The sequence below is a fragment of the Babylonia areolata genome, chromosome 34 (genome assembly GCF_041734735.1).
Source record: "Babylonia areolata isolate BAREFJ2019XMU chromosome 34, ASM4173473v1, whole genome shotgun sequence".
In the NCBI taxonomy this organism is placed as follows: Eukaryota; Metazoa; Mollusca; class Gastropoda; order Neogastropoda; family Buccinidae; genus Babylonia; species Babylonia areolata.
In genome coordinates this window covers 2,023,424-2,049,720 of record NC_134909.1, presented here as the reverse complement: position 1 = coordinate 2,049,720, position 26,297 = coordinate 2,023,424, and the positions used below count along the sequence as shown (strand labels likewise).

Sequence of the window (26,297 nt, the reverse complement as noted above, 5' to 3'; positions counted from 1 at the left end):
AAATGGGTGGCGCTGTAGTGTAGCGACGCGCTCTCCCTGGGGAGAGCAGCCCGAATTTCTCACAGAGAAATCTGTTGTGATAAAAAGAAATACAAATACAAATACACACTCTCTCTCTCTCTCTCTCTCTCTCTCTCTCATACACACACACACACACACACACACACTCTCTCTCTTATTATTATACAGTCACGAGTTGTAGGACTATTTGCTACACACATACACACACACACACACATAGATACGATACAGTCATGGGGTGGAGGACTCTTTGTTACACACACACACACACACACACACACAAGCACTCATCCACCCCCACACACACACACACATCCACACACTCACACACATTGGTGTATCTAACATCTGGACCAATTAATAATTTGGGATCGACCTAAGATTGAGGCTCGTGAATCATGCACATTCTCAAAAACAGTCACTGAAACCATCTGAAGATTTGGGACACACACACACACACACACACACACACTTGAGATACACACACACACACACACTTGAGATATATTACACACACACACACACACACACACACTCACTTGAGATATATTACACACACACACACACACACACACACACACACACACACACACACACACACACAAAGAACAAAGCAACGGAGCAGGAATATTCTACATCAGTTTAAAGAAGAGGGTTTTCAGGGAAGACCTGAATCAAGAGGATTAAAGAAGAGGATTAAAGAAGAGGGTTTTCAGGGAAGACCTGAATCAAGAGGATTAAAGAAGAGGATTAAAGAAGAGGGTTTTTGGGGAAGACCTGAATCAAGAGGATTAAAGAAGAGGATTAAAGAAGAGGGTTTTTGGGGAAGACCTGAATCAAGAGGATTAAAGAAGAGGGTTTTCAGGGAAGACCTGAATCAAGAGGATTAAAGAAGAGGGTTTTTGGGGAAGACATGAATCAAGAGGATTAAAGAAGAGGGTTTTCAGGGAAGACCTGAATCAAGAGGATTAAAGAAGAGGATTAAAGAAGAGGGTTTTCAGAGAAGACCTGAATCAAGAGGATTAAAGAAGAGGATTAAAGAAGAGGGTTTTCAGGGAAGACCTGAATCAAGAGGATTAAAGAAGAGGGTTTTCAGGGAAGACCTGAATCAAGAGGAAGAAGAAGATTTCCTGTTCTGCACAGGGAGTTGGCTCCAGACAGATGGACCATGAAGAGAAAGAACGCTGAGCACAGGTGGACGAGAGGGTGGTAAGGGTGGGGAGGGGGTGTGTGTGAAATCCCACAGACCCAGAGAGAAAGAACGCTGAGCACAGGTGGACGAGAGGGTGGTAGGGGTGGGGAGGGGGTGTGTGTGAAATCCCACAGACCCAGAGAGAAAGAACGCTGACCACAGGTGGACGAGAGGGTGGTAGGGGTGGGGAGGGGGTGTGTGTGAAATCCCACAGACCCAGAGAGAAAGAACGCTGACCACAGGTGGACGAGAGGGTGGTTGGGGTGGGGAGTGGGTGTGTGTGAAATCCCACAGACCCAGAGAGAAAGAACGCTGACCACAGGTGGACGAGAGGGTGGTAGGGGTGGGGAGGGGGTGTGTGTGAAATCCCACAGACCCAGAGAGAAAGAACGCTGAGCACAGGTGGACGAGAGGGTGGTAGGGGTGGGGAGGGGGTGTGTGTGAAATCCCACAGACCCAGAGAGAAAGAACGCTGACCACAAGAGAACGAGAGGAAGGCTGGGGTGGGGATGGGGTGTGTGTGAAGGAAGGTGTATGAAATCCAGGGGAAATGTTGGAGGGAAGCAGATTTCTATAGATCAAAGATGGCTGTAGGGTGGGAGGGGGTGGGGGGAAGGGGACAGGAGGTTTGTTGATTGCTGCAGTGGTGGGGTGATGCTTGCTAACCTGTGATATGTGTGTGTGTGTGTGTGTGTGTGTGTGTGTGTGTGTGTGTGCATACATTGTGAGTATGTATGTGTGTGCGTGTGTGTGTGTGTGTGTGTGGTGCATCATGCATGCATGCATAGCATGCGTGTGTGTGTCACTGTGTGTGTGTGTGTGTGTACATGTGTGCATGCATTCATGTGTGTGTTTGTGCATATGTTTGTGTGTGTCATGCCTGCGTGCACATGTGTGTGTGTGTGTGTGTGTGTGTGTGTGTGTGTGTGTGTGTGTGTGTGTGCGTGCGTGCGTGCGCGCGCATGCATACGTGCATGTGTGTGCATGAGTGTACATGCATTCATGTGTGTGTGTGTGTGCGCGCGCATGCATTCGTGCATGTGTGTGCATGAGTGTACATGCATTCATGTGTGTGTGTGTGTGTGTGTGTGTGTGTGTGTGTGTGTGTGTGTATGCGTGTGCACATGTATGTACATTTGTGAAATGAGGGAAGAGAAACAGTGAGAGATAAAAACTGACAGAGAGACTGAAGACCTTTTATTTTATTTATTTTATTCATTGAGACATCCTACTATTGTGCATATTCTTGAAGCTCTAAGTGCTTATTCATAACGGCCAGAGCCCCTTAGAACTAGAAGGGGGATAAAGATGAAAGTCGTGTACAAATACACAGTATGTTCATGTTGTCACGAAGGCACTTTGCCATTTAAACGCTTTATATACAGATAAAGAGTGAATTGTTTAAACAGACTTTCGTTTGTAGATAACTTCGACAAGACATGTTTGAATAAACAAGGTTGTTTGAATTTTTTTTTTTTCCTGGAATTAACTGTTCTCTGATTGTTCGTTTATTTTTTTAAAGTCTGTTCATGTAAGATGATGATATAAGATTGAGTCCGTTCTCTCAGTTCTGTACAATCTAGCACAAAATGGACTTGTATTTGTATTTCGTTTTATCACAACAGATTTCTCTGTCTGAAATTCGGGCTGCTCTCCCCAGGGAGAGCGCGTCGCTACACTACAGCGCCACCCATTTTTTTGTATTTTTTCCTGCATGCAGTTTTATTTGTTTTTCCTATCGAAGTGGATTTTTCTACAGAATTTTGTCAGGAACAACCCTTTTGTTGCCGTGGGTTCTTTTACGTGCGCTAAGTGCATGCTGCACATGGGACCTCGGTTTATCGTCTCATCCGAATGACTATCGTCCAGACCACCACTCAAGGTCTAGTGGAGGGGGAGAAAATATCGGCGGCTGAGCCGTGATTTGAACCAGCACGCTCAGATTCTCTCGCTTCCTAGGCGGACGCGTTACCTCTAGGCCATCACTCCACTTCATCTTCCTTTGATTTTTTTTTTTTTTTTTTGCACAATGGACAAACCGTATCAGAACACAGAGACAGTGAGAGACAGAGAAGGGGGGCGGAGGGGGTGGCGGAAGAGAGAGAGAACGAATGACTGAATATTGTTCTCAAAGGAAAAGAGACAAAACAGACAATGCTGTCCTTCATTCAGCCCTCAAGATTAAGGGGTGGAAAAGGATTGGGGGGGTGGGGGGGGGGGCGGGGGGGGGGTGAGGGGGGAAACTTTACAAAAATCAACACCAATAACAAAAAAATAACAAAAAAAAACACACTGTATGATAACAGCAAAAAGAGAGAGCCTGAGAAAGAGAGTGGGTGGGGAGTGAGAAGGAAGAGAGACAGATAGACAGACAGACAGACAGACAGAGACAGAGAGAGGGCAGGAGAGAAAGACAGTGTGTGTGGTGCAGGGTGTGCAAGGAATGTGTGAAGACAGGTTCTGACTCACCAACATCTGAGGAGCAGAGGGAGAGAGAGAGAGGGGGGGGAGGAAAGAGAGAGAGGGGGGGAGGGAGTGAGAGGGGGAGAGAGAGAAGGGGAGAGAGAGAGAGGGGGGGAGGAGAGAGAGATAGAGAGGGAGACAGATGGAGTGAGAGAGAGGGGGAGAGAGAGAGGGGGGGAGGAGAGAGAGACAGAGAGGGAGACAGATGGAGTGAGAGAGAGGGGGGGGAGAGAGAGGGGGGGGAGAGAGAGGGGGAGAGAGAGAGGGGGGGGAGAGAGAGGGGGGGGAGAGAGAGGGGGGGAGAGAGAGATAGAGAGGGAGACAGCTGGAGTGAGAGAGAGGGGGGAAGAGGAGTGAGAGAGGGGGGGAGAGAAGGAGTGAGAGGGGGAGAGAGAGAGGGGGAGAGAGAGAAGGGGAGAGAGAGAGGGGGGGAGAGAGAGATAGAGAGGGAGACAGCTGGAGTGAGAGAGAGGGGGGGAGAGGAGTGAGAGAGGGGGGGGAGAGAAGGAGTGAGAGGGGGAGAGAGAGAGGGGGAGAGAGAGAGAGGGAGGAGAGAGAGAGAGAGGGAGACAGAGGGAGTGAGAGAGAGGGGGGAGAGAGGGAGAGAGGGGGAGAGGGACAGAGAGGGAGAGAGAGAGGGGGGGAGAGAGGGAGAGAGAGGGGAGGACAGAGAGGGAGAGTGACAGCAGGGAGAAAGAGAGAGTGAGAGCCAGAGAGGGGAGAGAGAGAGGGGGATAGAGAGAGGGAGAGAGAGGAGGTGGAGAGAGGGGAAGGAGAGAGGGGGGTAGAGAGGGGGGGGGGAGAGAGAGAAACTGACAAGACAATGTGAGAGATAGAGAGAGAGAGACAGAGAGAGTGAGACAGAGACAGAGAGAGAGACAGAGACAGAGAGAGGAGACAGACAATGTGCCAGTCTGAACACAGTGAGATGGTGTGTGGGTGTGGTCAGTGTGGATCCATGAATGTATCACTGTGCGTGTGCATGCATACATAAAGACACATGGAAACTTGTGATCACACACACACACACACACACACACACAGAGTCCTTATATAGGGGGTTTAAACCTGTGGAAACACCAGTCAGGTACACGATGACTGGACCACTACGCCACACTTCCTTTCCCCAGATTATCGAACCCAGGAACACGACTCCCTGCACAGTTCTCTGGCACCGCCATGAGATAAGGGGGCACAGACCCCAGGTGTACTGTCTCTTACAGGGCAGACCCCCCCAGTAATTGGTGCTCAGTTGGTTCTCCAAGATACTATCTGCTGCCCAGCCTTCTCTCTCATCTCTCTCTTAGTTGTCTATTTCCTGAGGGTAGCGTAACACAGTGTTCACTTCGTAATCATGTGATGCTTTGCATTGCATTCTGTCTTGCCTGTGTATTTCGTGGGGCCCAGAGTGAGTAGGGTAACACAGTCTTGACTACATAATGTGGCGCTTTGCATTGCATTCTGTCTTGGCTGTCTATGGGGCCAGAGTGGGTACGGTAACAAAGTCTTGACTACATAATGTGGCGCTTTGCGTTGCATTCTGTCTTGGCTGTCTATTTCGTGGGGCCCAGAGTGAGTAGGGTAACACAGTCTTGACTACATAATGTGGCGCTTTGCGTTGCATTCTGTCTTGGCTGTCTATTTCGTGGGGGCCAGAGTGGTTAGGATAACAGTCTTCACTACATAATGTGGCGCTTTGCATTGCATTCTGTCTTGGCTGTCTATTTCGTGGGTGCCAGAGTGGGTACGGTAACAGTCTTCACTACATAATGTGGCGCTTTGCATTGCATTCTGTCTTGGCTGTCTATTTCGTGGGGGCCAGAGTGGGTACGGTAACAGTCTTCACTACATAATGTGGCGCTTTGCATTGCATTCTGTCTTGGCTGTCTATTTCGTGGGTGCCAGAGTGGGTACGGTAACAGTCTTCACTACATAATGTGGCGCTTTGCATTGCATTCTGTCTTGGCTGTCATTTCGTGGGCGGCAGAGTGGGTGGCTTGCGTTTTGTGTGTGTGTGTGTGTGTTTTGAAAGCATGCAGGATTGTCAAAAAGAATGGGGCGTTGTGTTGTTGTGTTGTAATGACCTGGTATGGTTTTGTTGCTTTTTTGTGTATGCATTTTAAAAAATATGTCTAAAAGGATAAGGAGTTGTACAGTGTTGTAATGGTATGGTTTGTTTGGTTTTTGTGTATGTGTGTGCTTAAAAAAAAAAATGTGTCCAAAAGGATAGGGAAGTGTTGAAATGGTGTGACTGGGTTTTGTGTGTGTGTGTGTGTGTGTGTGTGTGTGCATTTTGAAAATATGCTGGTTTGCCTTTAAGGACAGGGAAGTATATTACTGTATTGCAATGTAGCAGCTGATGGTACTATGTATGTATCACCACCACCATAATAGTGAACTGTTCTGTACTGTCAGAAGTGTACTGTGCTTTACTGTACTGTACTGTACTGTATGGCAACACGGTGGTCTGTTCTGTTCTTCATTGTACAGCTGTGTACTGTATCACTGCAGATTGTACTGCATTGTACAGAGCCGTACTGTACTACACTACAGATTGTACTGCACTGTACAGAGCTGTACTGTACTACTCTGCAGATTGTACTGCATTGTACTGTACTACACTGCAGATTGTACTGCACTGTACAGAGCTGTACTGTACTACACTGCAGATTGTACTGCACTGTACAGAGCTGTACTGTACTACACTGCAGATTGTACTGCATTGTACTGTACTACACTGCAGATTGTACTGCACTGTACAGAGCTGTACTGTACTACACTGCAAATTGTACTGCATTGTACTGTACTACACTGCAGATTGTACTGCACTGTACAGAGCTGTACTGTACTACACTGCAAATTGTACTGCACTGTACTGTACTACACTGCAGATTGTACTGCACTGTACAGAGCCGTACTGTACTACACTGCAGATTGTACTGCACTGTACAGAGCTGTACTGTACTACACTGCAGATTGTACTGCACTGTACAGAGCCGTACTGTACTACACTGCAGATTGTACTTTGTACAGAGCTGTACTGTACTACACTGCAGATTGTACTGCACTGTACAGCGCTGTACTGTACTACACTGCGCTGTGCTGTGCTGTATTGCACTATATCATACTCACACTGTGCTATGCTGTGCTGTGCTGTGTTGTACTACACTGCACTGTGCTGTCAAACGACCCCCTAAATGAACACACCTGACAGCAATCATTTCTAGGTTGTTATTATCTCTCCACTGTAATATCAAACACTGTGCTGCATTGTAATGCCCTGTGCCTTTATTATACTGTACTGCATTGCACTGGACTGGATTGGAATTATTATGTATGTGCTGTATTGCACTATATCATACTCATACTGTGCTGTGCTGTGCTGTGCTATATCATACTCACTGTGCTGTGCTGTGCTGTGCTGTGCTATACTGTGATGTTCTGTGATGTGCTGTACTCAACTGTATCGTGCTGTACTGTGCTGCATTATATCATACTCGTACTCTGCTGTGCTGTGCTGTGTCGTACTGTGCTGTGTTGTGCTGTACAGCATTATATATTTATATTATATTTATACTCATACTGTCCTGTACTGTACTGTGCTGTGCTGTGCTGTGCTGTGCTGTACTGCATTTTATCATACTCATATTGTGCTCTGCTGTGCTGTGCTGTAATGTGCTGACCAAAGACCTCCTACATCAACACCTTGCCTGGAATACTGTTCACAATTAAAAGTTGTGTACATGTCTATATTACACACACACCACACACACACACACACACTCACACATGTGTACACAAACGCGCACACATGAACACCCCCCTCACCTCCCTCCCACCCACACACCATCAGTGGCTGTTGTCACCTCCACTCCTCTGCTGAGAACTGAGGGACAAACATTTTGATACACCTCCCCCCCCCCCTCCCCAACACTGTGTGTGTGTGTCTGTGTCTGTGTGTCTGTGTGTGTGAGCTCACAGGCGCACTTGTCTGATTGTGTGTGTGTTTATGTGCTTGTGTGACACTGTGTGTGTGTGTGTGTGTGTGTGTGTGTGTGTGTGTGTGTGTGTGTGACAATGTGTGTTTGTGTGTGTGTGTGTGATGCTGTGTGTGTGTGTGTGACACTCTGTGTGTGTGCATGCATGTGTGTGTGTGACACTGTATGTGTGTGTGACACTGTGTGTGGTGGAGGGGGGGGAGGAGGAGGGGGTTTGGGGGGGGGGGGGGGAGAAGAAAGAGTGTGTGTGTGAACCAGCCAAGACATCACTGTATAACTATGACCTGGTCACCCTGCACCCAGCCGTTGCAATTAAAGATTACTGCCGCTTTTCGACACTGCAGTCGTCAGTACCTGTCAGTCAGTGACGGATTTAATGACAGCCTAGATCCATGACAGTGCACCATGAAAATAATTAGTCTGAGGTCGGCTTCTGCTTCTTTTCCCACGTGTTTTCTTGTCGGTTGGTTTGTGACACTGACTGTGAATTAATTACTTTTATGTTGTTCGGGTTTTTTGCCTCACTTGTGTAAACAAAGTGAGTCTATGTTTTAACCCGGTGTTTGGTTGTCTGTGTGTGTGTGTGTGTGTGTGTGTGTGTGTGTGTGTGTGTCCGTGTGTCTGTGTGTCCGTGGTAAACTTTAACATTGACATTTTCTCTGCAAATACTTTGTCAGTTGACACCAAATTTGGCATAAAAATAGGAAAAATTCAGTACTTTCCAGTCATCTTGTTTAAAACAATATTGCACCTCTGGGATGGGCACAAAAAAATTAAAAAAAGAAGCCTAATTATATGCAAACTGCATTTACTGTTATATTTATATTTTTTGTATTCTCTAAACTTGGCACTTTGACCTCTTATTCTGACACAACAACAAGAGGAGTCATTATTATCATTTTTTGTTCAAACAGGAACTTCTTTTGCTAAGCATGGAATTTTTATTTATTTTGCAAACGTTTTGGTGCGGGCAGTAAAAAAGGGAAATTACTCTGTAATTAATGCTAGGGGATTTAATTTATCACAAGTGAGTCTTGAAGGCCTTACCTCTCTTGTTGTTGTTGTTTTTTGTTGAATGAATTCATTACTTTTTTCTGACTTTTTGCTGACTGAATTCATGACTTCAGTCAACTAAAAAAAGTAATGGATTCAGCCAATAACAAAGACAGTATTGTATTCAGTCAACAAAAGTCTTTGTTATTGGCTGAATCCATTACTTTTTAGTTGACTGAATTCATTACTTTTTAGTTGACTGGTCATTACTTTTTTCTTTTCTTTTTTTTCTCTTTTTTTTGACTGAATGTATTACTGTCTTTGCTGTTGGCTGAATCCATTACTTTTTGGCTGACTGAATTCATTACTTTTTGGCTGACTGAATTAATTACGTTTTCCTTTTTTTTGACTGAATGTATTACTGTCTTTGCTGTTGGCTGAATCCATTACCTTTTTAGTTGACTGAGTTCATTACTTTTTGATGGACGGAATTCATAACGGTTTTGCTGACTGAACTATTTTCTTTTTTGTTGACTGAATCCATCACTTCTTTGTTGGCTGAATCAATCACTTCTTTGTTGACTGAATCAATCACTTTTTTGTTGACTGAATCAATCACTTTTTTGTTGGCTGAATCAGTCACTTCTTTCTTGGCTGAATTTCTTTGTTGGCTGAATTTCTTTGTTGACTGAATCAATCACTTCTTTGTTGGCTGAATCAATCACTTCTTTCTTGGCTGAATTTCTTTGTTGGCTGAATTTCTTTGTTGACTGAATCAATCACTTCTTTGTTGGCTGAATCAATCACTTCTTTCTTGGCTGAATTTCTTTGTTGGCTGAATTTCTTTGTTGACTGAATCAATCACTTCTTTGTTGGCTGAATCAATCACTTCTTTGTTGACTGAATCAATCACTTCTTTGTTGGCTGAATTTCTTTGTTGGCTGAATTTCTTTGTTGGCTGAATCAATCACTTCTTTGTTGGCTGAATCAATCACTTCTTTGTTGGCTGAATTTCTTTGTTGGCTGAATCAATCACTTCTTTGTTGGCTGAATCAATCACTTCTTTGTTGGCTGAATTTCTTTGTTGGCTGAATCAATCACTTCTTTGTTGGCTGAATTTCTTTGTTGACTGAATCAATCACTTCTTTGTTGGCTGAATCAATCACTTCTTTGTTGGCTGAATCAATCACTTCTTTGTTGACTGAATCAATCACTTCTTTGTTGGCTGAATTTCTTTGTTGGCTGAATTTCTTTGTTGGCTGAATCAATCACTTCTTTGTTGGCTGAATCAATCACTTCTTTGTTGGCTGAATTTCTTTGTTGGCTGAATCAATCACTTCTTTGTTGGCTGAATTTCTTTGTTGACTGAATCAATCACTTCTTTGTTGGCTGAATTTCTTTGTTGACTGAATCAATCACTTCTTTGTTGGCTGAATCAATCACTTCTTTGTACGTAACCCGTACATGCTCTGACTGAGGGCCCATTTTGTCAGAGACAGGCAGCAGACCGATGCTTCCCAGTGCAGGCAGTTTGCACACGGAACCACCAAACCAAGGCTTTGCTACACAGGTCAAGGGTTAAAGGTCCCACCAGGTGTTCTCTCATGGAGGTAGAGAGTTCCTGTGTCAATGGGATCCGTGAAGGGAGGTGGAACCCAGTCCTCTCCTTCCACTATTTGAAATTTCCACAACTGACGTAATAATAATAATAATAATAATATTAATAATGATAATAATAATAATAATAATAATGGTACTTATATACTAATATAGCGCTGAATCTTGTGTAGAGACAAATCAAAGCGCTTTCTCACCAGTCGCCCACACGCATGCATAACTCTTAAACTGGAGAAACTGAAGACAAGGAAGAGGCAGGGAAGGGAGGCTATTTTGGGAAGAGGTGGCTTTTAAGGCCAGACTTGAAAGAGCTGAGTGTGGAGATCTGACAAAGCGAAAGAGGAAGTTCATTCCAAATGCAAGGTCCAGAGACAGAGAAAGAACGGCGGCCAACCGTCGAGTGTTTGAATCTGGGTATGCGTAAACAGAGTGGATCCGAAGCCAATCGTAGAGAGCGAGATGGAGTGTAGAGGTGAAGGCAGCCGCAGAGATAGTAAGGAGCAGAACTGAAGACAAGGAAGAGGCAGGGAAGGGAGGCTATTTTGGGAAGAGGTGGCTTTTAAGGCCAGACTTGAAAGAGCTGGGTGTGGAGACTTGACGAAGTCACCTGCCCCCGATCATACCTTTCCCAAAGGCACAACGTTTCAGTTTCAATTTCTTCAGGAGCGGTCACTGTGTTTGACAGCAACATAACCCAACACACTTCTCTCTCTCTCTCTCTTTGTGTGTGTGTGTGTGTGTGCGTGCGTGCGTGCGTGTCTGTGTGTGTCTGTGTGTGTGTCTGTGTGTCTGTGTGTATGTGTCTGTGTGTGTGTGTGTGTGTGTGTGTGTATGTGTGTCTGTGTGTGTGTGTGTGTGCGCGCGTGCGTGCGTGCGTGCGTGTCTGTGTGTGTGTGTGTGTGTGTGTGTGTGTGTGTCTGTGTGTGTGTGTGTGTACCTATCAAAGTGAATTTCTTCTACAGAATTTTGCCGGAGGACAACACTTTTGTTGCTATTGGCTGTTTTTCAGCGTGCCAAGCGCGTGCTGCACACGGGACCTTGGTCTATCGACTCATCCGAAGGACGAGATGCCCAGTCTGATTTTCCAGTCAGCTGGGATTGGAACCCCAGACCCAGGTGGGCACTGTACTGGCGGATAAGCATCTTACCCACTCTGCCACTTTGCTGACTGTGGACACAAGGACACGTGGATTCTCAGTCACGCCTGATACACATTCTCACACGCAGCACCCTACTTCTTCTTCTTCTTCTGCGTTCACTCGTATGCACACGAGTGGGCTTTTACGTGTATGACCGTTTTTACCCCGCCATGTAGGCAGCCATACTCCCGTTTTCGGGGGCGTGCATGCTGGGTATGTTCTTGTTTCCATAACCCACCGAACGCTGACATGGATTACAGGATCTTTAACGTGCGTTATTTGATCTTCTGCTTTCATATACACATGAAGGGAGTTCAGGCACCAGCAGGTCTGCACATATGTTGACCTGGGAGATCGTAAAAATCTCCACTCTTTACCCACCAGGCGCCGTCACTGTGATTCGAACCCGGTACCCTCAGATTGACAGTCCAACGCTTTAACCACTCGGCTATTGCGCCCGTCGCAGTACCCTACAAATGGGGCCCCACTTTTGTATAAGTTAGCGCATGTGTGCATGCTTCTGTACCTGCATGCATGTGCTTGTAAGCGGGTGCGTACTCCTGTGCACGCCTGCTATGCCTTCTTGCACGCATTAATCCACAAATGAGAGCCTACTCTTGCGTAAACATACATACACGGATGCCATCCAGCATTCATGCCTATAATTTACATTGCTACCGTAACAGACATGTCTATTTGGCTTTCCGCCACTAGGGATCCATTTCATGCAAGCTGCCTTCTGGCCATGCACTCCAAGATCTGGGGAGAAAGGCATACGGCTTGAGCGTATCAAGACGGGCTTTGTGCAACTCTTTTACACTGACTGTTGTGTCATGTCGTGCTGAGCTGTGCTGTGCTGTATTGAATTGTGTTGCTGTGTTGCACTGCACTGTACTGTACTGTACTGTACTGTATTGCATCGCATCATATTATCAGACTGGATTGCACAGCATTGTACTGTACTGTGCTGTACTGTGCTGTATTGTATTGCATTCACCATTGCATTGCATTGCATCATAACGTACTGTATTGCACTGCATTGTACTGCAGTGTATGATCTATTGTATTGTATTGTACTGCATTGCATCATATTGTATCGCATCATATTTATCACACTGCACTGTATCATACTGTATTGTATCGTATCATATAATTTATATGATACGATACAATACCGTAATGACACAATGCAGTGTGATTGACATTCTATCGTATTGCATACTGTATCGTATCATATCACATCGTAATAAGTTTTGTCACAACAGAGATCGCTGTATGACGTTCACGCTGCTCTGTCAGGGGAGAGAACATCAACGCAAAGCACCACCACCTTTTCCTTTTCTGCCTCTCTCTCAGCAAGTGTATCGTTTAACAATCAAAGTGAAATTTTCTACAGAATTTTGCCACTGGGCGACACTTTCATTATGTGAACAATGCTGCATAAATGTGTGAACACTGCCTCGTTATGTGTGAACAATGTTGAGTAATGCTGTGTAACGTGTGGACACTGTTGAGTAATGTTGTGTAATGTGTAAACAAGGCTGTGTACTAAGTGAACAACGTTGTGTATGGAACATACAAGCAATGTGTAATGTGATGCGTGAACAATGCTGTGTTATGTGTGAACAATGCTGTGTGTTGTGATGTGTAAACAATGCTGTGTTATGCGTGAACAATGCCGTGTGATATCTTATCAATGCTGTGTAATGTGTGAAGAAGGCTGTGTTAGACGTGAACAAGGCTGTGTTATGTGTGAACAAAGCTGTGTAATATCTGACAAAATGCTGTGTAATGTGTGAAGAGAAAAGAATCGGTACACACACACACACACACACACACACACACACATTTGGTGTCTGTTTTTCATTTATCACAAGAACAGGCACAGAAATGGAATGGCCTGACCATCTGTTTATACACCTGTGACTGCTTGAAACAGGTGTGCAGTTCTATTTCCCACAACCATCACAAATCTCACTGCCCCCTTCACCCCCCACCCCCACCACCCCCTGGCTTTCCCCCCCTCCCCACTACTCACCCCCCCCCCCCCCCCCCCACACACACACACCCATCCAATCTGAGCTTACTGCAAGGGAAGAAAATGGAACTCTCAGTAAACAGAGAGGGAGCGAGGGAGTGTGAGAAAGAGAGATATATCTGGAGAGAGAGAGAGAGACAGAGAGCCAGAGAGAGAGAGAGAGAAGGGGAGAGAGAGAGGGGGGGATGAGAGGGGGGGAGGCGAGAGAGAGGGGGGCAGAGAGAGAGAGGGAGAATGAAGGGGGGGGGGGATGGGGGAGAGAGGGAAATGAGGGGGAGGAGAGCAGGGAGGTGGAGAAAAGACAGTGAGATTGAGGGGGGGGGGAGGGGATGGAAGGAGAGAGAGGGAGGTAAAGAGAGAGACAGAGAGCAAGAGAGAGAGGGGAGAGAGAGGGACTGGGGAAAGAGAGGAGAGAGGGAAATACAGATGGGTGAGAGACAGAAGAAGACGGGGGGGGGCGGGGGGGGGGAGAGAGAGAGGGAGAGGGAGATGAGGGGGAGGGACAGCAGGGAGGTGGAGAAAGAGAGTGAGAGTGAGGGGGGAAGAGGGGGGTAGAAGGAGAGAGAGGGAGGTAAATAGAGAGACAGAGACAGTGCTGCCTACCCCCCTTTTCAAGTTCCAGGGACACACATCTTAAAAACCAGGGACAAAGCCTGATTTCCTGGGACACCTCTTATGACGTCAGATTTTACCACCTCAAAGAAAATGAAATGAAAAATTACCTTTATTTACACTATGTACAATATCGGCCATGTCTCGGTGTACTTCGCAATGAAAGTTTGATGCCGTTTTGCTATCTTCTTCGATGTAGATTCGCACTCCTTGCTGCTTCGCTTCGACGCCATTATTTCAATCTCTCTCGAAAGTTCCACATCGGCCTATACGCATGCGCGCTGGTCACACTTTTGGCGGTGTGGCCATAGTCAGTCGATGCGTATTCGCCTAAAGACTTTTTCCCCGGGACACGAAACCGAAAAGTGGATTCCCGGGACGGACTGTCCGTTTTCATTGTTTTCCGGGACAAATACCCGTACCCCGGGACGGTAGGCAGCCCTGCAGAGAGCAAGAGAGAGAGATAGAAGGAAGAGAGGGTCTGGGGAAAGAGAGGAGAGAGGGAAATAGAGAGACAGAAGAAGAGAAAGGGGGGAGAGAGAGAGGGTGGGAGAGGGAGATGAGGAGGAGGGAGAGCATGGAGGTGGTGAAAGAGAGCGAGGGGGGAAGAAGGGATGGAAGGAGAGAGAGGGGGTAAAGAGAGAGAGGGGGTGAAGAGAGGGGGGGGAGAGAGGGGTGAAGAGAGAGATGGGGGGAAGAGAGAGACAAAGAGAGGGGGGGGAGAGAGGGGTGAAGAGAGAGAGAGATGGGGGGGGGGCAGAGAGAGACAAAGAGAGGGGGGGGAGGGGTGAAGAGAGAGAGAGAGATGGGGGGGGGAGAGAGAGACAAAGAGAGGGGGGGAGAGAGGGGTGAAGAGAGAGAGATGGGGGGGGCAGAGAGAGACAAAGAGAGGGGGGGGAGAGAGGGGTGAAGAGAGAGAGAGAGATGGGGGGGCAGAGACAAAGAGGGGGGGGGAAGAGAGGGGTGGAGAGAGAGAGATGGGGGGGGCAGAGAGAGACAAAGAGAGGGGGGGGAGAGAGGGGTGAAGAGAGAGAGAGATGGGGGGGCAGAGAGAGACAAAGAGAGGGGGGGGAAGAGAGGGGTGGAGAGAGAGATGGGGGGGGGGGCAGAGAGAGACAAAGAGAGGGGGGGAGAGGGGTGAAGAGAGAGAGAGAGATTGGGGGGGGAGAGAGAGACAGAGAGGGGGGGGAGAGAGGGGTGAAGAGAGAGAGAGAGATGGGGGGGAAGAGAGAGACAAAGAGAGGGGGGGGGGGAGAGGGGTGAAGAGAGAGAGAGAGATGGGGGGGAAGAGAGAGACAAAGAGAGGGGGGGGGAGAGAGTGGTGAAGAGAGAGAGAGATGGGGGGGGCAGAGAGAGACAAAGAGAGGGGGGGGAGAGGGGTGAAGAGAGAGAGAGAGATGGGGGGGGGGAAGAGAGAGACAAAGAGAGGGGGGGAGAGAGGGGTGAAGAGAGAGAGATGGGGGGGCAGAGAGAGACAAAGAGAGGGGGTGGAGAGAGGGGTGAAGAGAGAGAGATGGGGGGGGGGCAGAGAGAGACAAAGAGAGGGGGGGGAGAGAGGGGTGGAGAGAGAGAGAGATGGGGGGGGGCAGAGAGAGACAAAGAGAGGGGGGGAGAGGGGTGAAGAGAGAGAGAGAGATGGGGGGTGGGGAAGAGAGAGACAAAGAGAGGGGGGGGAGAGAGGGGTGAAGAGAGAGAGAGAGAATGGGGGGGAAGAGAGAGACAAAGAGAGGGGGGGAGAGAGGGTGAAGAGAGAGAGATGGGGGGGGGGGCAGAGAGAGACAAGAGAGGGGGTGGAGAGAGGGGTGAAGAGAGAGAGAGATTGGGGGGGGGCAGAGAGAGACAAAGAGGGGGGGGGAGAGAGGGGTGAAGAGAGAGAGAGAGATGGGGGGAAGAGAGAGACAAAGAGAGGGGGGGAGAGAGGGGTGAAGAGAGAGAGAGAGATGGGGGGGGGAAGAGAGAGACAAAGAGAGGGGGGGAGAGAGGGGTGAAGAGAGAGAGAGAGATGGGGGGGAAGAGAGAGACAGAGAGGGAGAATGTTCATCCTCTTCATCCTTCCTCCCTATCTCTCCTCCCGCACCCCACCCTCTCTGTCTCTCACTCTCTGTCTCTCTCTCAAGTTGAAAAGTCTTCTTCTTCTTCTGCGTTCACTCGTATCCACACGAGTGGGCTTTAACGTGTATGACCGTTTTTACCCCGCCATGTAGGCAGCCATACTCCGTTTTCGGGGGTAAGTTGAAAAGTCAAGCCAGTTAGCTTCCTGCAGAATCACACACACACACACACACACACACACACACACACACACACACACACACAACACTACACAACACACACACACACACAACACTACACACACACACAACACTACACAACACACAACACACACAACACTACACAACACACAACACACACAACACTACACAACACACACACACACACAACACTACACAACACACAACACACACAACACTACACAGCACACAAACACAAACACACACACAACACTACACAGCACACAAACACACACACACACACACACACAAAATGCAAGACCTGGACAAAAAAAAAACATCCACCAACAAAAGCTACACTACACACACACAACACACACAACACACACACAACACACACACACACACAACACACACACACACACACAAACAACACACAACACTACACAACACTACACAACACACACACACAACACTACACACACACACACACACACACACACACACACACACACACACACACACACACACAGTGACACACACACACACACACCACAACACCACACACAAACACACACAAAATGCAAGACCTGGACAAAAGAAAATAACCACCAAAAAAAGCTACACTACACACACACACAACACACACACACACACACAACACACACACAACACTACACAACACACACAACACTACACAACACACACGCACACAACACACTATACAACACTACACAGCACACAAACACAAACACACACACACACACACACACACACACACACACACACAAAATGCAAGACCTGGACACAAAAAAAACACCCACCAACAAAAGCTACACTACACACACACACAACACACACACACACACACACACAACACACACACAACACTACACAACACACACAACACACTACACAACACACACGCACACAACACACTACACAACACTACACAGCACACAAACACAAACACAAACACACACACACACACAAAATGCAAGACCTGGACACAAAAAAAACACCCACCAACAAAAGCTACACTACACACACACACACACACACACACACACACACACACACACACACACACACACACACACAACACTACACAACACACACAAAATGCAAGACCTGGACAAAAAAACAAAAAAAAAAAAAAAAAAAAAAAAACATCACCAAAAAAAGCCCCAACCCCACAGCCACCCTAGACACCCTTCAGACTACAGCCTGCAGGCCTGACCACTCTCCCCCCAGACCCCCTCCTACCAATTAGCCCACAAACAGCAGACGGGTGGAGGTGAAGTAGGAGGGCCTCCCATAAATTCCTGCCCTGATGGCCAGCCATCTTCCCTTACCAGGCACCCGGCCACACAGCATACCTCACCTGCTTCATTGTCAAGCCCACCCAGCTTCAGGTGAAAAGGGTACCCGGTCCTACATCACTTTTAACAGCCAGATTGGCAGTGAATTCATACCCACTGTGTCCAGAGCTAGGCACAGGAAGGCAGTGAATTCATACCCACTGTGTCCAGGGCTTGACACAGGAAAAGGCAGTGAATTATTCCCATTGTGTCCAGGGCTCAGCACAGGAAGGCAGTGAATTCATACCCACTGTGTCCAGGGCTGGGCATAGGAAGGCAGTGAACTCATACCCATTATGTCCAGGGCTCAGCACAGGAAGGCAGTGAATTCATACCCACTGTGTCCAGGGCTGGGCACAGGAAGGCAGTGAATTCATACCCACTGTGTCCAGGGCTGGGCATAGGAAGGCAGCGAATTCATACCCACTGTGTCCAGGGCTGGGCACAGGAAGGCAGCGAATTCATACCCACTGTGTCCAGGGCTGGGCACAGGAAGGCAGTGAATTCATACCCACTGTGTCCAGGGCTGGGTATAGGAAGGCAGTGAACTCATACCCATTATGTCCAGGGCTCAGCACAGGAAGGCAATGAATTCATACCCACTGTGTCCAGGGCTGGGCATTGGAAGGCAGTGAATTCATACCCCCTGTGTCCAGGGCTGGGCACAGGAAGGCAGTGAATTCATACCCACTGTGTCCAGGGCTGGGCATTGGAAGGCAGTGAATTCATATCCCCTGTGTCCAGGGCTGGGCATAGGAAGGCAGTGAATTCATACCCCCTGTGTCAAGGGCTGGGCATAAGAAGGCAGTGAATTCATACCCACTGTGTCCAGGGCTGGGCATAGGAAGGCAGTGAACTCATACCCATTATGTCCAGGGCTCAGCACAGGAAAGCAGTGAATTCATACCCACTGTGTCCAGGGCTGGGCACAGGAAGGCAGTGAATTCATACCCACTGTGTCCAGGGCTGGGTATAGGAAGGCAGTGAACTCATACCCATTATGTCCAGGGCTCAGCACAGGAAGGCAATGAATTCATACCCACTGTGTCCAGGGCTGGGCACAGGAAGGCAGTGAATTCATACCCCCTGTGTCCAGGGCTGGGCACAGGAAGGCAGTGAATTCATACCCACTGTGTCCAGGGCTGGGCATTGGAAGGCAGTGAATTCATATCCCCTGTGTCCAGGGCTGGGCATAGGAAGGCAGTGAATTCATACCCCCTGTGTCAAGGGCTGGGCATAAGAAGGCAGTGAATTCATACCCACTGTGTCCAGGGCTGGGCATAGGAAGGCAGTGAACTCATACCCATTATGTCCAGGGCTCAGCACAGGAAAGCAGTGAATTCATACCCACTGTGTCCAGGGCTGGGCACAGGAAGGCAGTGAATTCATACCCACTGTGTCCAGGGCTGGGCATAGGAAGGCAGTGAATTCATACCCACTGTGTCCAGGGCTGGGCATAGGAAGGCAGCGAATTCATACCCACTCTGTCCAGGGCTGGGCACAGGAAGGCAGTATATTCATACCCACTGTGCCTAGGGCTAGGCATAGGAAGGCAGTGAATTCATACCCACTGTGTCTAGGGCTCGGCACAGGAAGGCAGTGAATTCATACCCACTGTGTCCAGGGCTCGGCAGAAGAAGGTGGGGCCCAGTCCTCTCCTTTTGCCGTTTTAACCTTGCCTGACCATCAGGTACCCGTTCACACCCCTGGGTGGGAAAAACTGGAGGAAGCTGACTCTCCCAAGACCCCAACACTGTGCCCAAACGGGGCCTGGAACCAGTTGATCGCTGGTGAACACTGGGTCATAAATCCAGCGCCTGGTTCTGCCATGGTACCTCTCAGAGCCAGGTACATCAGACAGGTAGGTAGACACCAACATGGACATCAGACAGGTAGGCAGACACCAACAGGTACATCAGACACTAGACAGGTAGATCTATAGACACCAACAGGTAAACTAGACAGGTAGACAGCACACACTTCACCATCAATACCCAGGTACATCAGACAGGTAGACACCACACACTTCACCATCAATACCCAGGTACATCAGACAGGTAGACACCACACACTTCACCATCAATACCCAGGTACATCAGACAGGTAGACAGCACACACTTCACCATCAATACCCAGGTACATCAGACAGGTAGACACCACACACTTCACCATCAATACCCTGGTACATCAGACAGGTAGACACCACACACTTCACCATCAATACCCGGGTACATCAGACAGGTAGACACCACACACTTCACCATCAATACCCAGGTACATCAGACAGGTAGACACCACACACTTCACCATCAATACCCAGGTACATCAGACAGGTAGACAGCACACACTTCACCATCAATACCCTGGTACATCAGACAGGTAGACACCACACACTTCACCATCAATACCCAGGTACATCAGACAGGTAGACAGCACACACTTCACCATCAATACCCAGGTACATCAGACAGGTAGACACCACACACTTCACCATCAATACCCAGGTACATCAGACAGGTAGACACCACACACTTCACCATCAATACCCAGGTACATCAGACAGGTAGACAGCACACACTTCACCATCAATACCCAGGTACATCAGACAGGTAGACACCACACACTTCACCATCAATACCCTGGTACATCAGACAGGTAGACACCACACACTTCACCATCAATACCCAGGTACATCAGACAGGTAGACACCACACACTTCACCATCAATACCCAGGTAAACCAGACAGGTAGACACCACACACTTCACCATCAATACCCAGGTACATCAGACAGGTAGACACCACACACTTCACCATCAATACCCAGGTACATCAGACAGGTAGACACCACACACTTCACCATCAATACCCAGGTACATCAGACAGGTAGACAGCACACACTTCACCATCAATACCCAGGTACATCAGACAGGTAGACACCACACACTTCACCATCAATACCCTGGTACATCAGACAGGTAGACACCACACACTTCACCATCAATACCCAGGTACATCAGACAGGTAGACACCACACACTTCACCATCAATACCCAGGTAAACCAGACAGGTAGACACCACACACTTCACCATCAATACCCAGGTACATCAGACAGGTAGACAGCACACACTTCACCATCAATACCCAGGTACATCAGACAGGTAGACACCACACACTTCACCATCAATACCCAGGTACATCACACAGGTAGACACCACACACTTCACCATCAATACCCAGGTACATCAGACAGGTAGACACCACACACTTCACCATCAATACCCAGGTACATCAGACAGGTAGACACCACACACTTCACCATCAATACCCTGGTACATCAGACAGGTAGACACCACACACTTCACCATCAATACCCTGGTACATCAGACAGGTAGACACCACACACTTCACCATCAATACCCAGGTACATCAGACAGGTAGACAGCACACACTTCACCATCAATACCCAGGTACATCAGACAGGTAGACACCACACACTTCACCATCAATACCCAGGTACATCAGACAGGTAGACACCACACACTTCACCATCAATACCCAGGTACATCACACAGGTAGACAGCACACACTTCACCATCAATACCCAGGTACATCAGACAGGTAGACACCACACACGTCACCACCAACACAGGACAAAATATGTCAGTAATGTTTCTTGCATCTGTGGTGCTCACATAACAGCCGATCATATACCAACTTGCGACATATTAAAGTCTCAAATTCCTGAACTGAAATCATCTTCAGCGTTGACGATCTTCAGCACTCCATTGCTAATGTATGACTTTTTCAACTCTTTGTTAAATAGTCCAGTTGGTTCGCTGTTATAGTTGTTAGTTTTTCATTAGAAATGTGTTATATTGTTATGATGTTTTGTTTATTTTTTTAAACAAAACTTAAATCAATAATTTTCACACACACACACACACACACACTTCACTTACTCGTATGCGTACACAGTAATTCCCACCCACCCCCCCCCCCCTCCTCCCACTCGATTTTTTTCCTTCCCTCGTCTAATATCACTTACAGTGAAAAGACGTAAAACTAAAGAACTAACGAACGAACAGGGTGGTACATAACCTGCATGCATCCTCCTCACCAACATGAACTTAACAAAAAAGTAAACTCCCCACCGCTGCTGCTGTGGTCATCCGGAATGACTGATGTCAGATTGGGGGTGTGCGAGGGAGGGTGGGGGGAGCAGGGGAACAGAGAGAGGGAGGAGGGGGTGGGGGGTGGGGGGGCAGCAAACAGCTGGCTCCTGCAGCTGAACCAGAGACTACACCTCAGTGCTCTTTGGCTCAACTCCTTGGTGCTGGAATGGAAGGCAGCTGTGAAGCTTTCATTTCTTTCTGCAGTCGTGGGCTGCAGCCGGCCGCGTTCCCTCTTTTGGAGAGTGGGTTTTTATGTGCATGACTGTTTTAAACCACATTTAGGCATCCAAACAGCGTTTTCAGGGGTGTCATTGCTGGGTATGTTTGTGTTTCCATAACCTGCCGAGCTCTGAAAGGGTCTTGGTGTAACAGTAAAGTGGTTAGTGCCCAGGACTTCCAATCCTCTGCTCCTAGGTTTGATTCCTGACTGCGCCTGATAAGATAAGGGTGGAGAGTTTTTTTTTATCACCAATCTCCAAGGCTAACAGATGTGCAGACCTCCCAGTGCCTAAAACTCTTCCTGTGTATACTTTATACACATGCCCTGGTGGTCTGGGGTGGTGCATGATAGGGCAGTAGGGGTACAGAGACAAACAGGGAAAAGGAGGGGGAGGGGGGAGGACGGGAACAGAGAGACAAACAGGGAAAAGGAGGGGGAGGGGGGAGGAGGGGAACAGAGAGACAAACAGGGAAAAGGAGGGGGGGGGAGAAGGGGTACAGAGAGACAAACAGGGAAAAGGAGAGGGAAGAAGGGGAACAGAGAGACAAACTGGGAAAAGGAGGGGGGACAGAGAGACAAACAGGGAAAAGGAGAGGGAAGAAGGGGAACAGACAGACAAACAGGGAAAAGGAGAGGGAAGAAGGGAAACAGAGAGACAAACAGGGAAAAGGAGAGGGAAGAAGGGAAACAGAGAGACAAACAGGGAAAAGGAGGGGGAACAGAGAGACAAACAGGGAAAAGGAGAGGGAAGAAGGGGTACAGAGAGACAAACAGGGAAAAGGAGAGGGAAGAAGTGGAACAGAGAGACAAACAGGGAAAAGGAGAGGGAAGAAGGGGAACAGAGAGACAAACAGGGAAAAGGAGAGGGAAGAAGGGGAACAGAGAGACAAACTGGGAAAAGGAGGGGGGACAGAGAGACAAACAGGGAAAAGGAGGGGGGAGAAGGGGTACAGAGAGACAAACTGGGAAAAGGAGGGGGGACAGAGAGACAAACAGGGAAAAGGAGAGGGAAGAAGGGGAACAGAGAGACAAACAGGGAAAAGGAGAGGGAAGAAGGGGAACAGAGAGACAAACAGGGAAAAGGAGAGGGAAGAAGGGGAACAGAGAGACAAACAGGGAAAAGGAGGGGGGACAGAGAGACAAACAGGGAAAAGGAGAGGGAAGAAGGGGAACAGAGAGACAAACAGGGAAAAGGAGAGGGAAGAAGGGGAACAGAGAGACAAACAGGGAAAAGGAGAGGGAAGAAGGGGAACAGAGAGACAAACAGGGAAAAGGAGGGGGAGGGGGAACAGAGACAAACAGGGAAAAGGAGGGGGAGTGGGGGAACAGAGAGACAAACAGGGAAAAGGAGGAGGAGTGGGGGAACAGAGAGACAAACAGGGAAAAGGAGGGGGAGTGGGGGAACAGAGAGACAAACAGGGAAAAGGAGGAGGAGTGGGGGAACAGAGAGACAAACAGGGAAAAGGAGAGGGAAGAAGGGGAACAGACAGACAAACAGGGAAAAGGAGGAGGAGTGGGGGAACAGAGAGACAAACAGGGAAAAGGAGGAGGAGTGGGGGAACAGAGAGAGAAACAGGGAAAAGGACGGAGGAGGGGGAAGAAGGGGTACAGAGAGACAAACAAGGAAAAGGAGGGGGAGGGGGAACAGAGAGACAAGCAGGGAAAAGGATGGGGGCAGGGGATAGACAGAGACAACATGGAAAAGGATGGGGGCAGGGGATAGACAGAGACAACAGGGAAAAGGATAGGGGCAGGGGATAGACAGAGACAACAGGGAAAAGGATGGGGGCAGGGGATAGACAGAGACAACATGGAAAAGGATGGGGGCAGGGGATAGACAGAGACAACATGGAAAAGAATGGGGGCAGGGGATAGACAGAGACAACATGGAAAAGGATGGGGGCAGGGGATAGACAGAGACAACATGGAAAAGGATGGGGGCAGGGGATAGACAGAGACAACAGGGAAAAGGATGGGGGCAGGGGATAGACAGAGACAACAGGGAAAAGGATGGGGGCAGGGGATAGACAGAGACAACAGGGAAAAGGATGGGGGCAGGGGATAGACAGAGACAACAGGGAAAAGGATAGGGGCAGGGGATAGACAGAGACAACATGGAAAAGGATGGGGGCAGGGGATAGACAGAGACAACAGGGAAAAGGATGGGGGCAGGGGATAGACAGAGACAACAGGGAAAAGAGAGATCCAGGAATCCTAGAAGCTGGGCGTGATACCACCTTCACTCAGTTTCTGTTCTGCTTCCAGTGTAGCAAGCCAGGGGTGAAGGTGATGTTACATCCGGCTCCCAGGAGCTTTCCCTGTGGACTTTCCTTAGCTTCCACTTCTGAAGGCAGAACTGACGTTATCATTTTTTCTTCTTTCGCGTTTGTGGGCGGCTACTCCAACGTCTGTTCTTTATCCGAGTTTTAGGCATTCAGGCAGCCACATACCATTTTCTGGGGGTATACAAATATTGTTCACATTTGGCCCAATATTGCTAGATGGTTTGGCGTACTTGAGCACCAATGTATGTGTTCAGTATAAAGAAATGCACATGTGAAGGATCTGAGTCGGCATTTGGTGGAGGAATGGAGATGGAACAGAACCTGTCCTGCACACCCCCAGAAAATGGAATGTGGCTGCCTGTGTGAATGCCTAAAAACTCTGAGAAAGAACAAACACTGGAGTTGCGGCCCGCAACTGATGTAAGCGCTGACTGATCTGTTTGTTTATGGTATGCTGTACTGGCAGGTATGTATATATATATATATATATATATATATATATATATATATATATATATAAACTGTTATTGTCAACACCACAAGCCCCCATTAGGGTAAGCGGCAGTCTGTATAAATGATCACCATTCACCCCTGAAAACGGAGTATGGCTGCCTACATGGTGGGGTAAAAACAGTCATACATGTAATTTGTAAAAGCCCACTCGTGTACATATGAGTGAACATTGGAGTTGCAGCCCACGAAAAAACAAGATTACCATTTATCCATCAATAAGTTCATCATTCTATCACAGATCTCATCAGTGTTTTAAAACAGATTATCTCTGATATCCATCAATAAGTTCATCATTCTATCACATATCTCATCAGTGTTTTGAAACAGATTATCTCTGATATCCATCAATAAGTTCATCATTCTATCACAGATCTCATCAGTGTTTTAAAACAGATTTTCTCTCATATCCATCAGTAAGTTCATCATTCTATCACAGATCTCAGTGTTTTAAAACAGATTATCTCTCATATCCATCAGTAAGTTCATCATTCTATCACAGATCTCATCAGTATTTTAAAACGGATTTTCTCTGATATCCATCAATAAGTTCATCATTCTATCACAGATCTCATCAGTATTTTAAAACATATTCTCCTGCTTATCCATCTATTCCTCCTCTTTGCCCCCCTTCACACACTCCCCTGTCACAACCTGTTCTCTCTCTCTCCATCAGTCAGTGTGTAAACTGTATTCTGCAACAAGTCCATTATGGGTGGAGGTGGGGAGGGGGGCTGGGCGTGGTGAAGTGTACAGACTACAGATATCCTGACCTGAGCGAATCACCACTCCTCACTATACACAGTGACCAACCACCACCACCACCACCGCCACCGCCATCATCACCACTGCCACCACCACCAGGCACTATTGATCTGCTGCTGTGTCAGTTCATCAGGTTCACCTTGTCCTGGTCACAACAGGTTTTCCCTAATTATCAGTTCTCTTCTTTATGGGGTGTAGGGGAGGAGAGGGGTGTTGGGGGGGGGAGTGATTCAAACACCACCACCACCCTTACAACCTCCCCACACCCCTGTCCTCTGCTACCATCCCCCAATCTCCCTCCCCCACCCTCCATCTCATCCCCCCCCCCCCCACCCCCACCCGAGATGAGGATGAGATCACACCACGGAGGCGAGGACGCCAGCTGGAGCGTGTTGACTGAACAACCCGTCATCTCCCCGGAGGACTTTATCACGCAGCTGGCTACACCTGAGCAGCAGCTTTATCGTTACCTGGGCCGCAGCGTGCAGGGAACATGTGCCATCCAAACCCACAGGAGGCGTGCACACAACCACAGCCCACCCTGCCAGATGAGTCACACCTTGCCTTTTCAACCAGAACCTCGGGGGGGGGGGGGGGGGGGGGGGGGCAAAAAGGTCTCAACGGATGTGAATCCACGGAAAACATCCAGTCTGGGATCTGGACAGGCTGTTGGTCTG

General features: G+C 48.1%; 1 protein-coding gene across 4 annotated transcripts in view; it reads right to left on the bottom strand.

The window, feature by feature from the left end:
• LOC143277304 (uncharacterized) overlaps positions 1-26,297 on the bottom strand; it is a 153,194-nt gene that overhangs the window by 109,108 nt on the left and 17,789 nt on the right. The gene's annotated exons all lie outside the window — the stretch shown is intronic.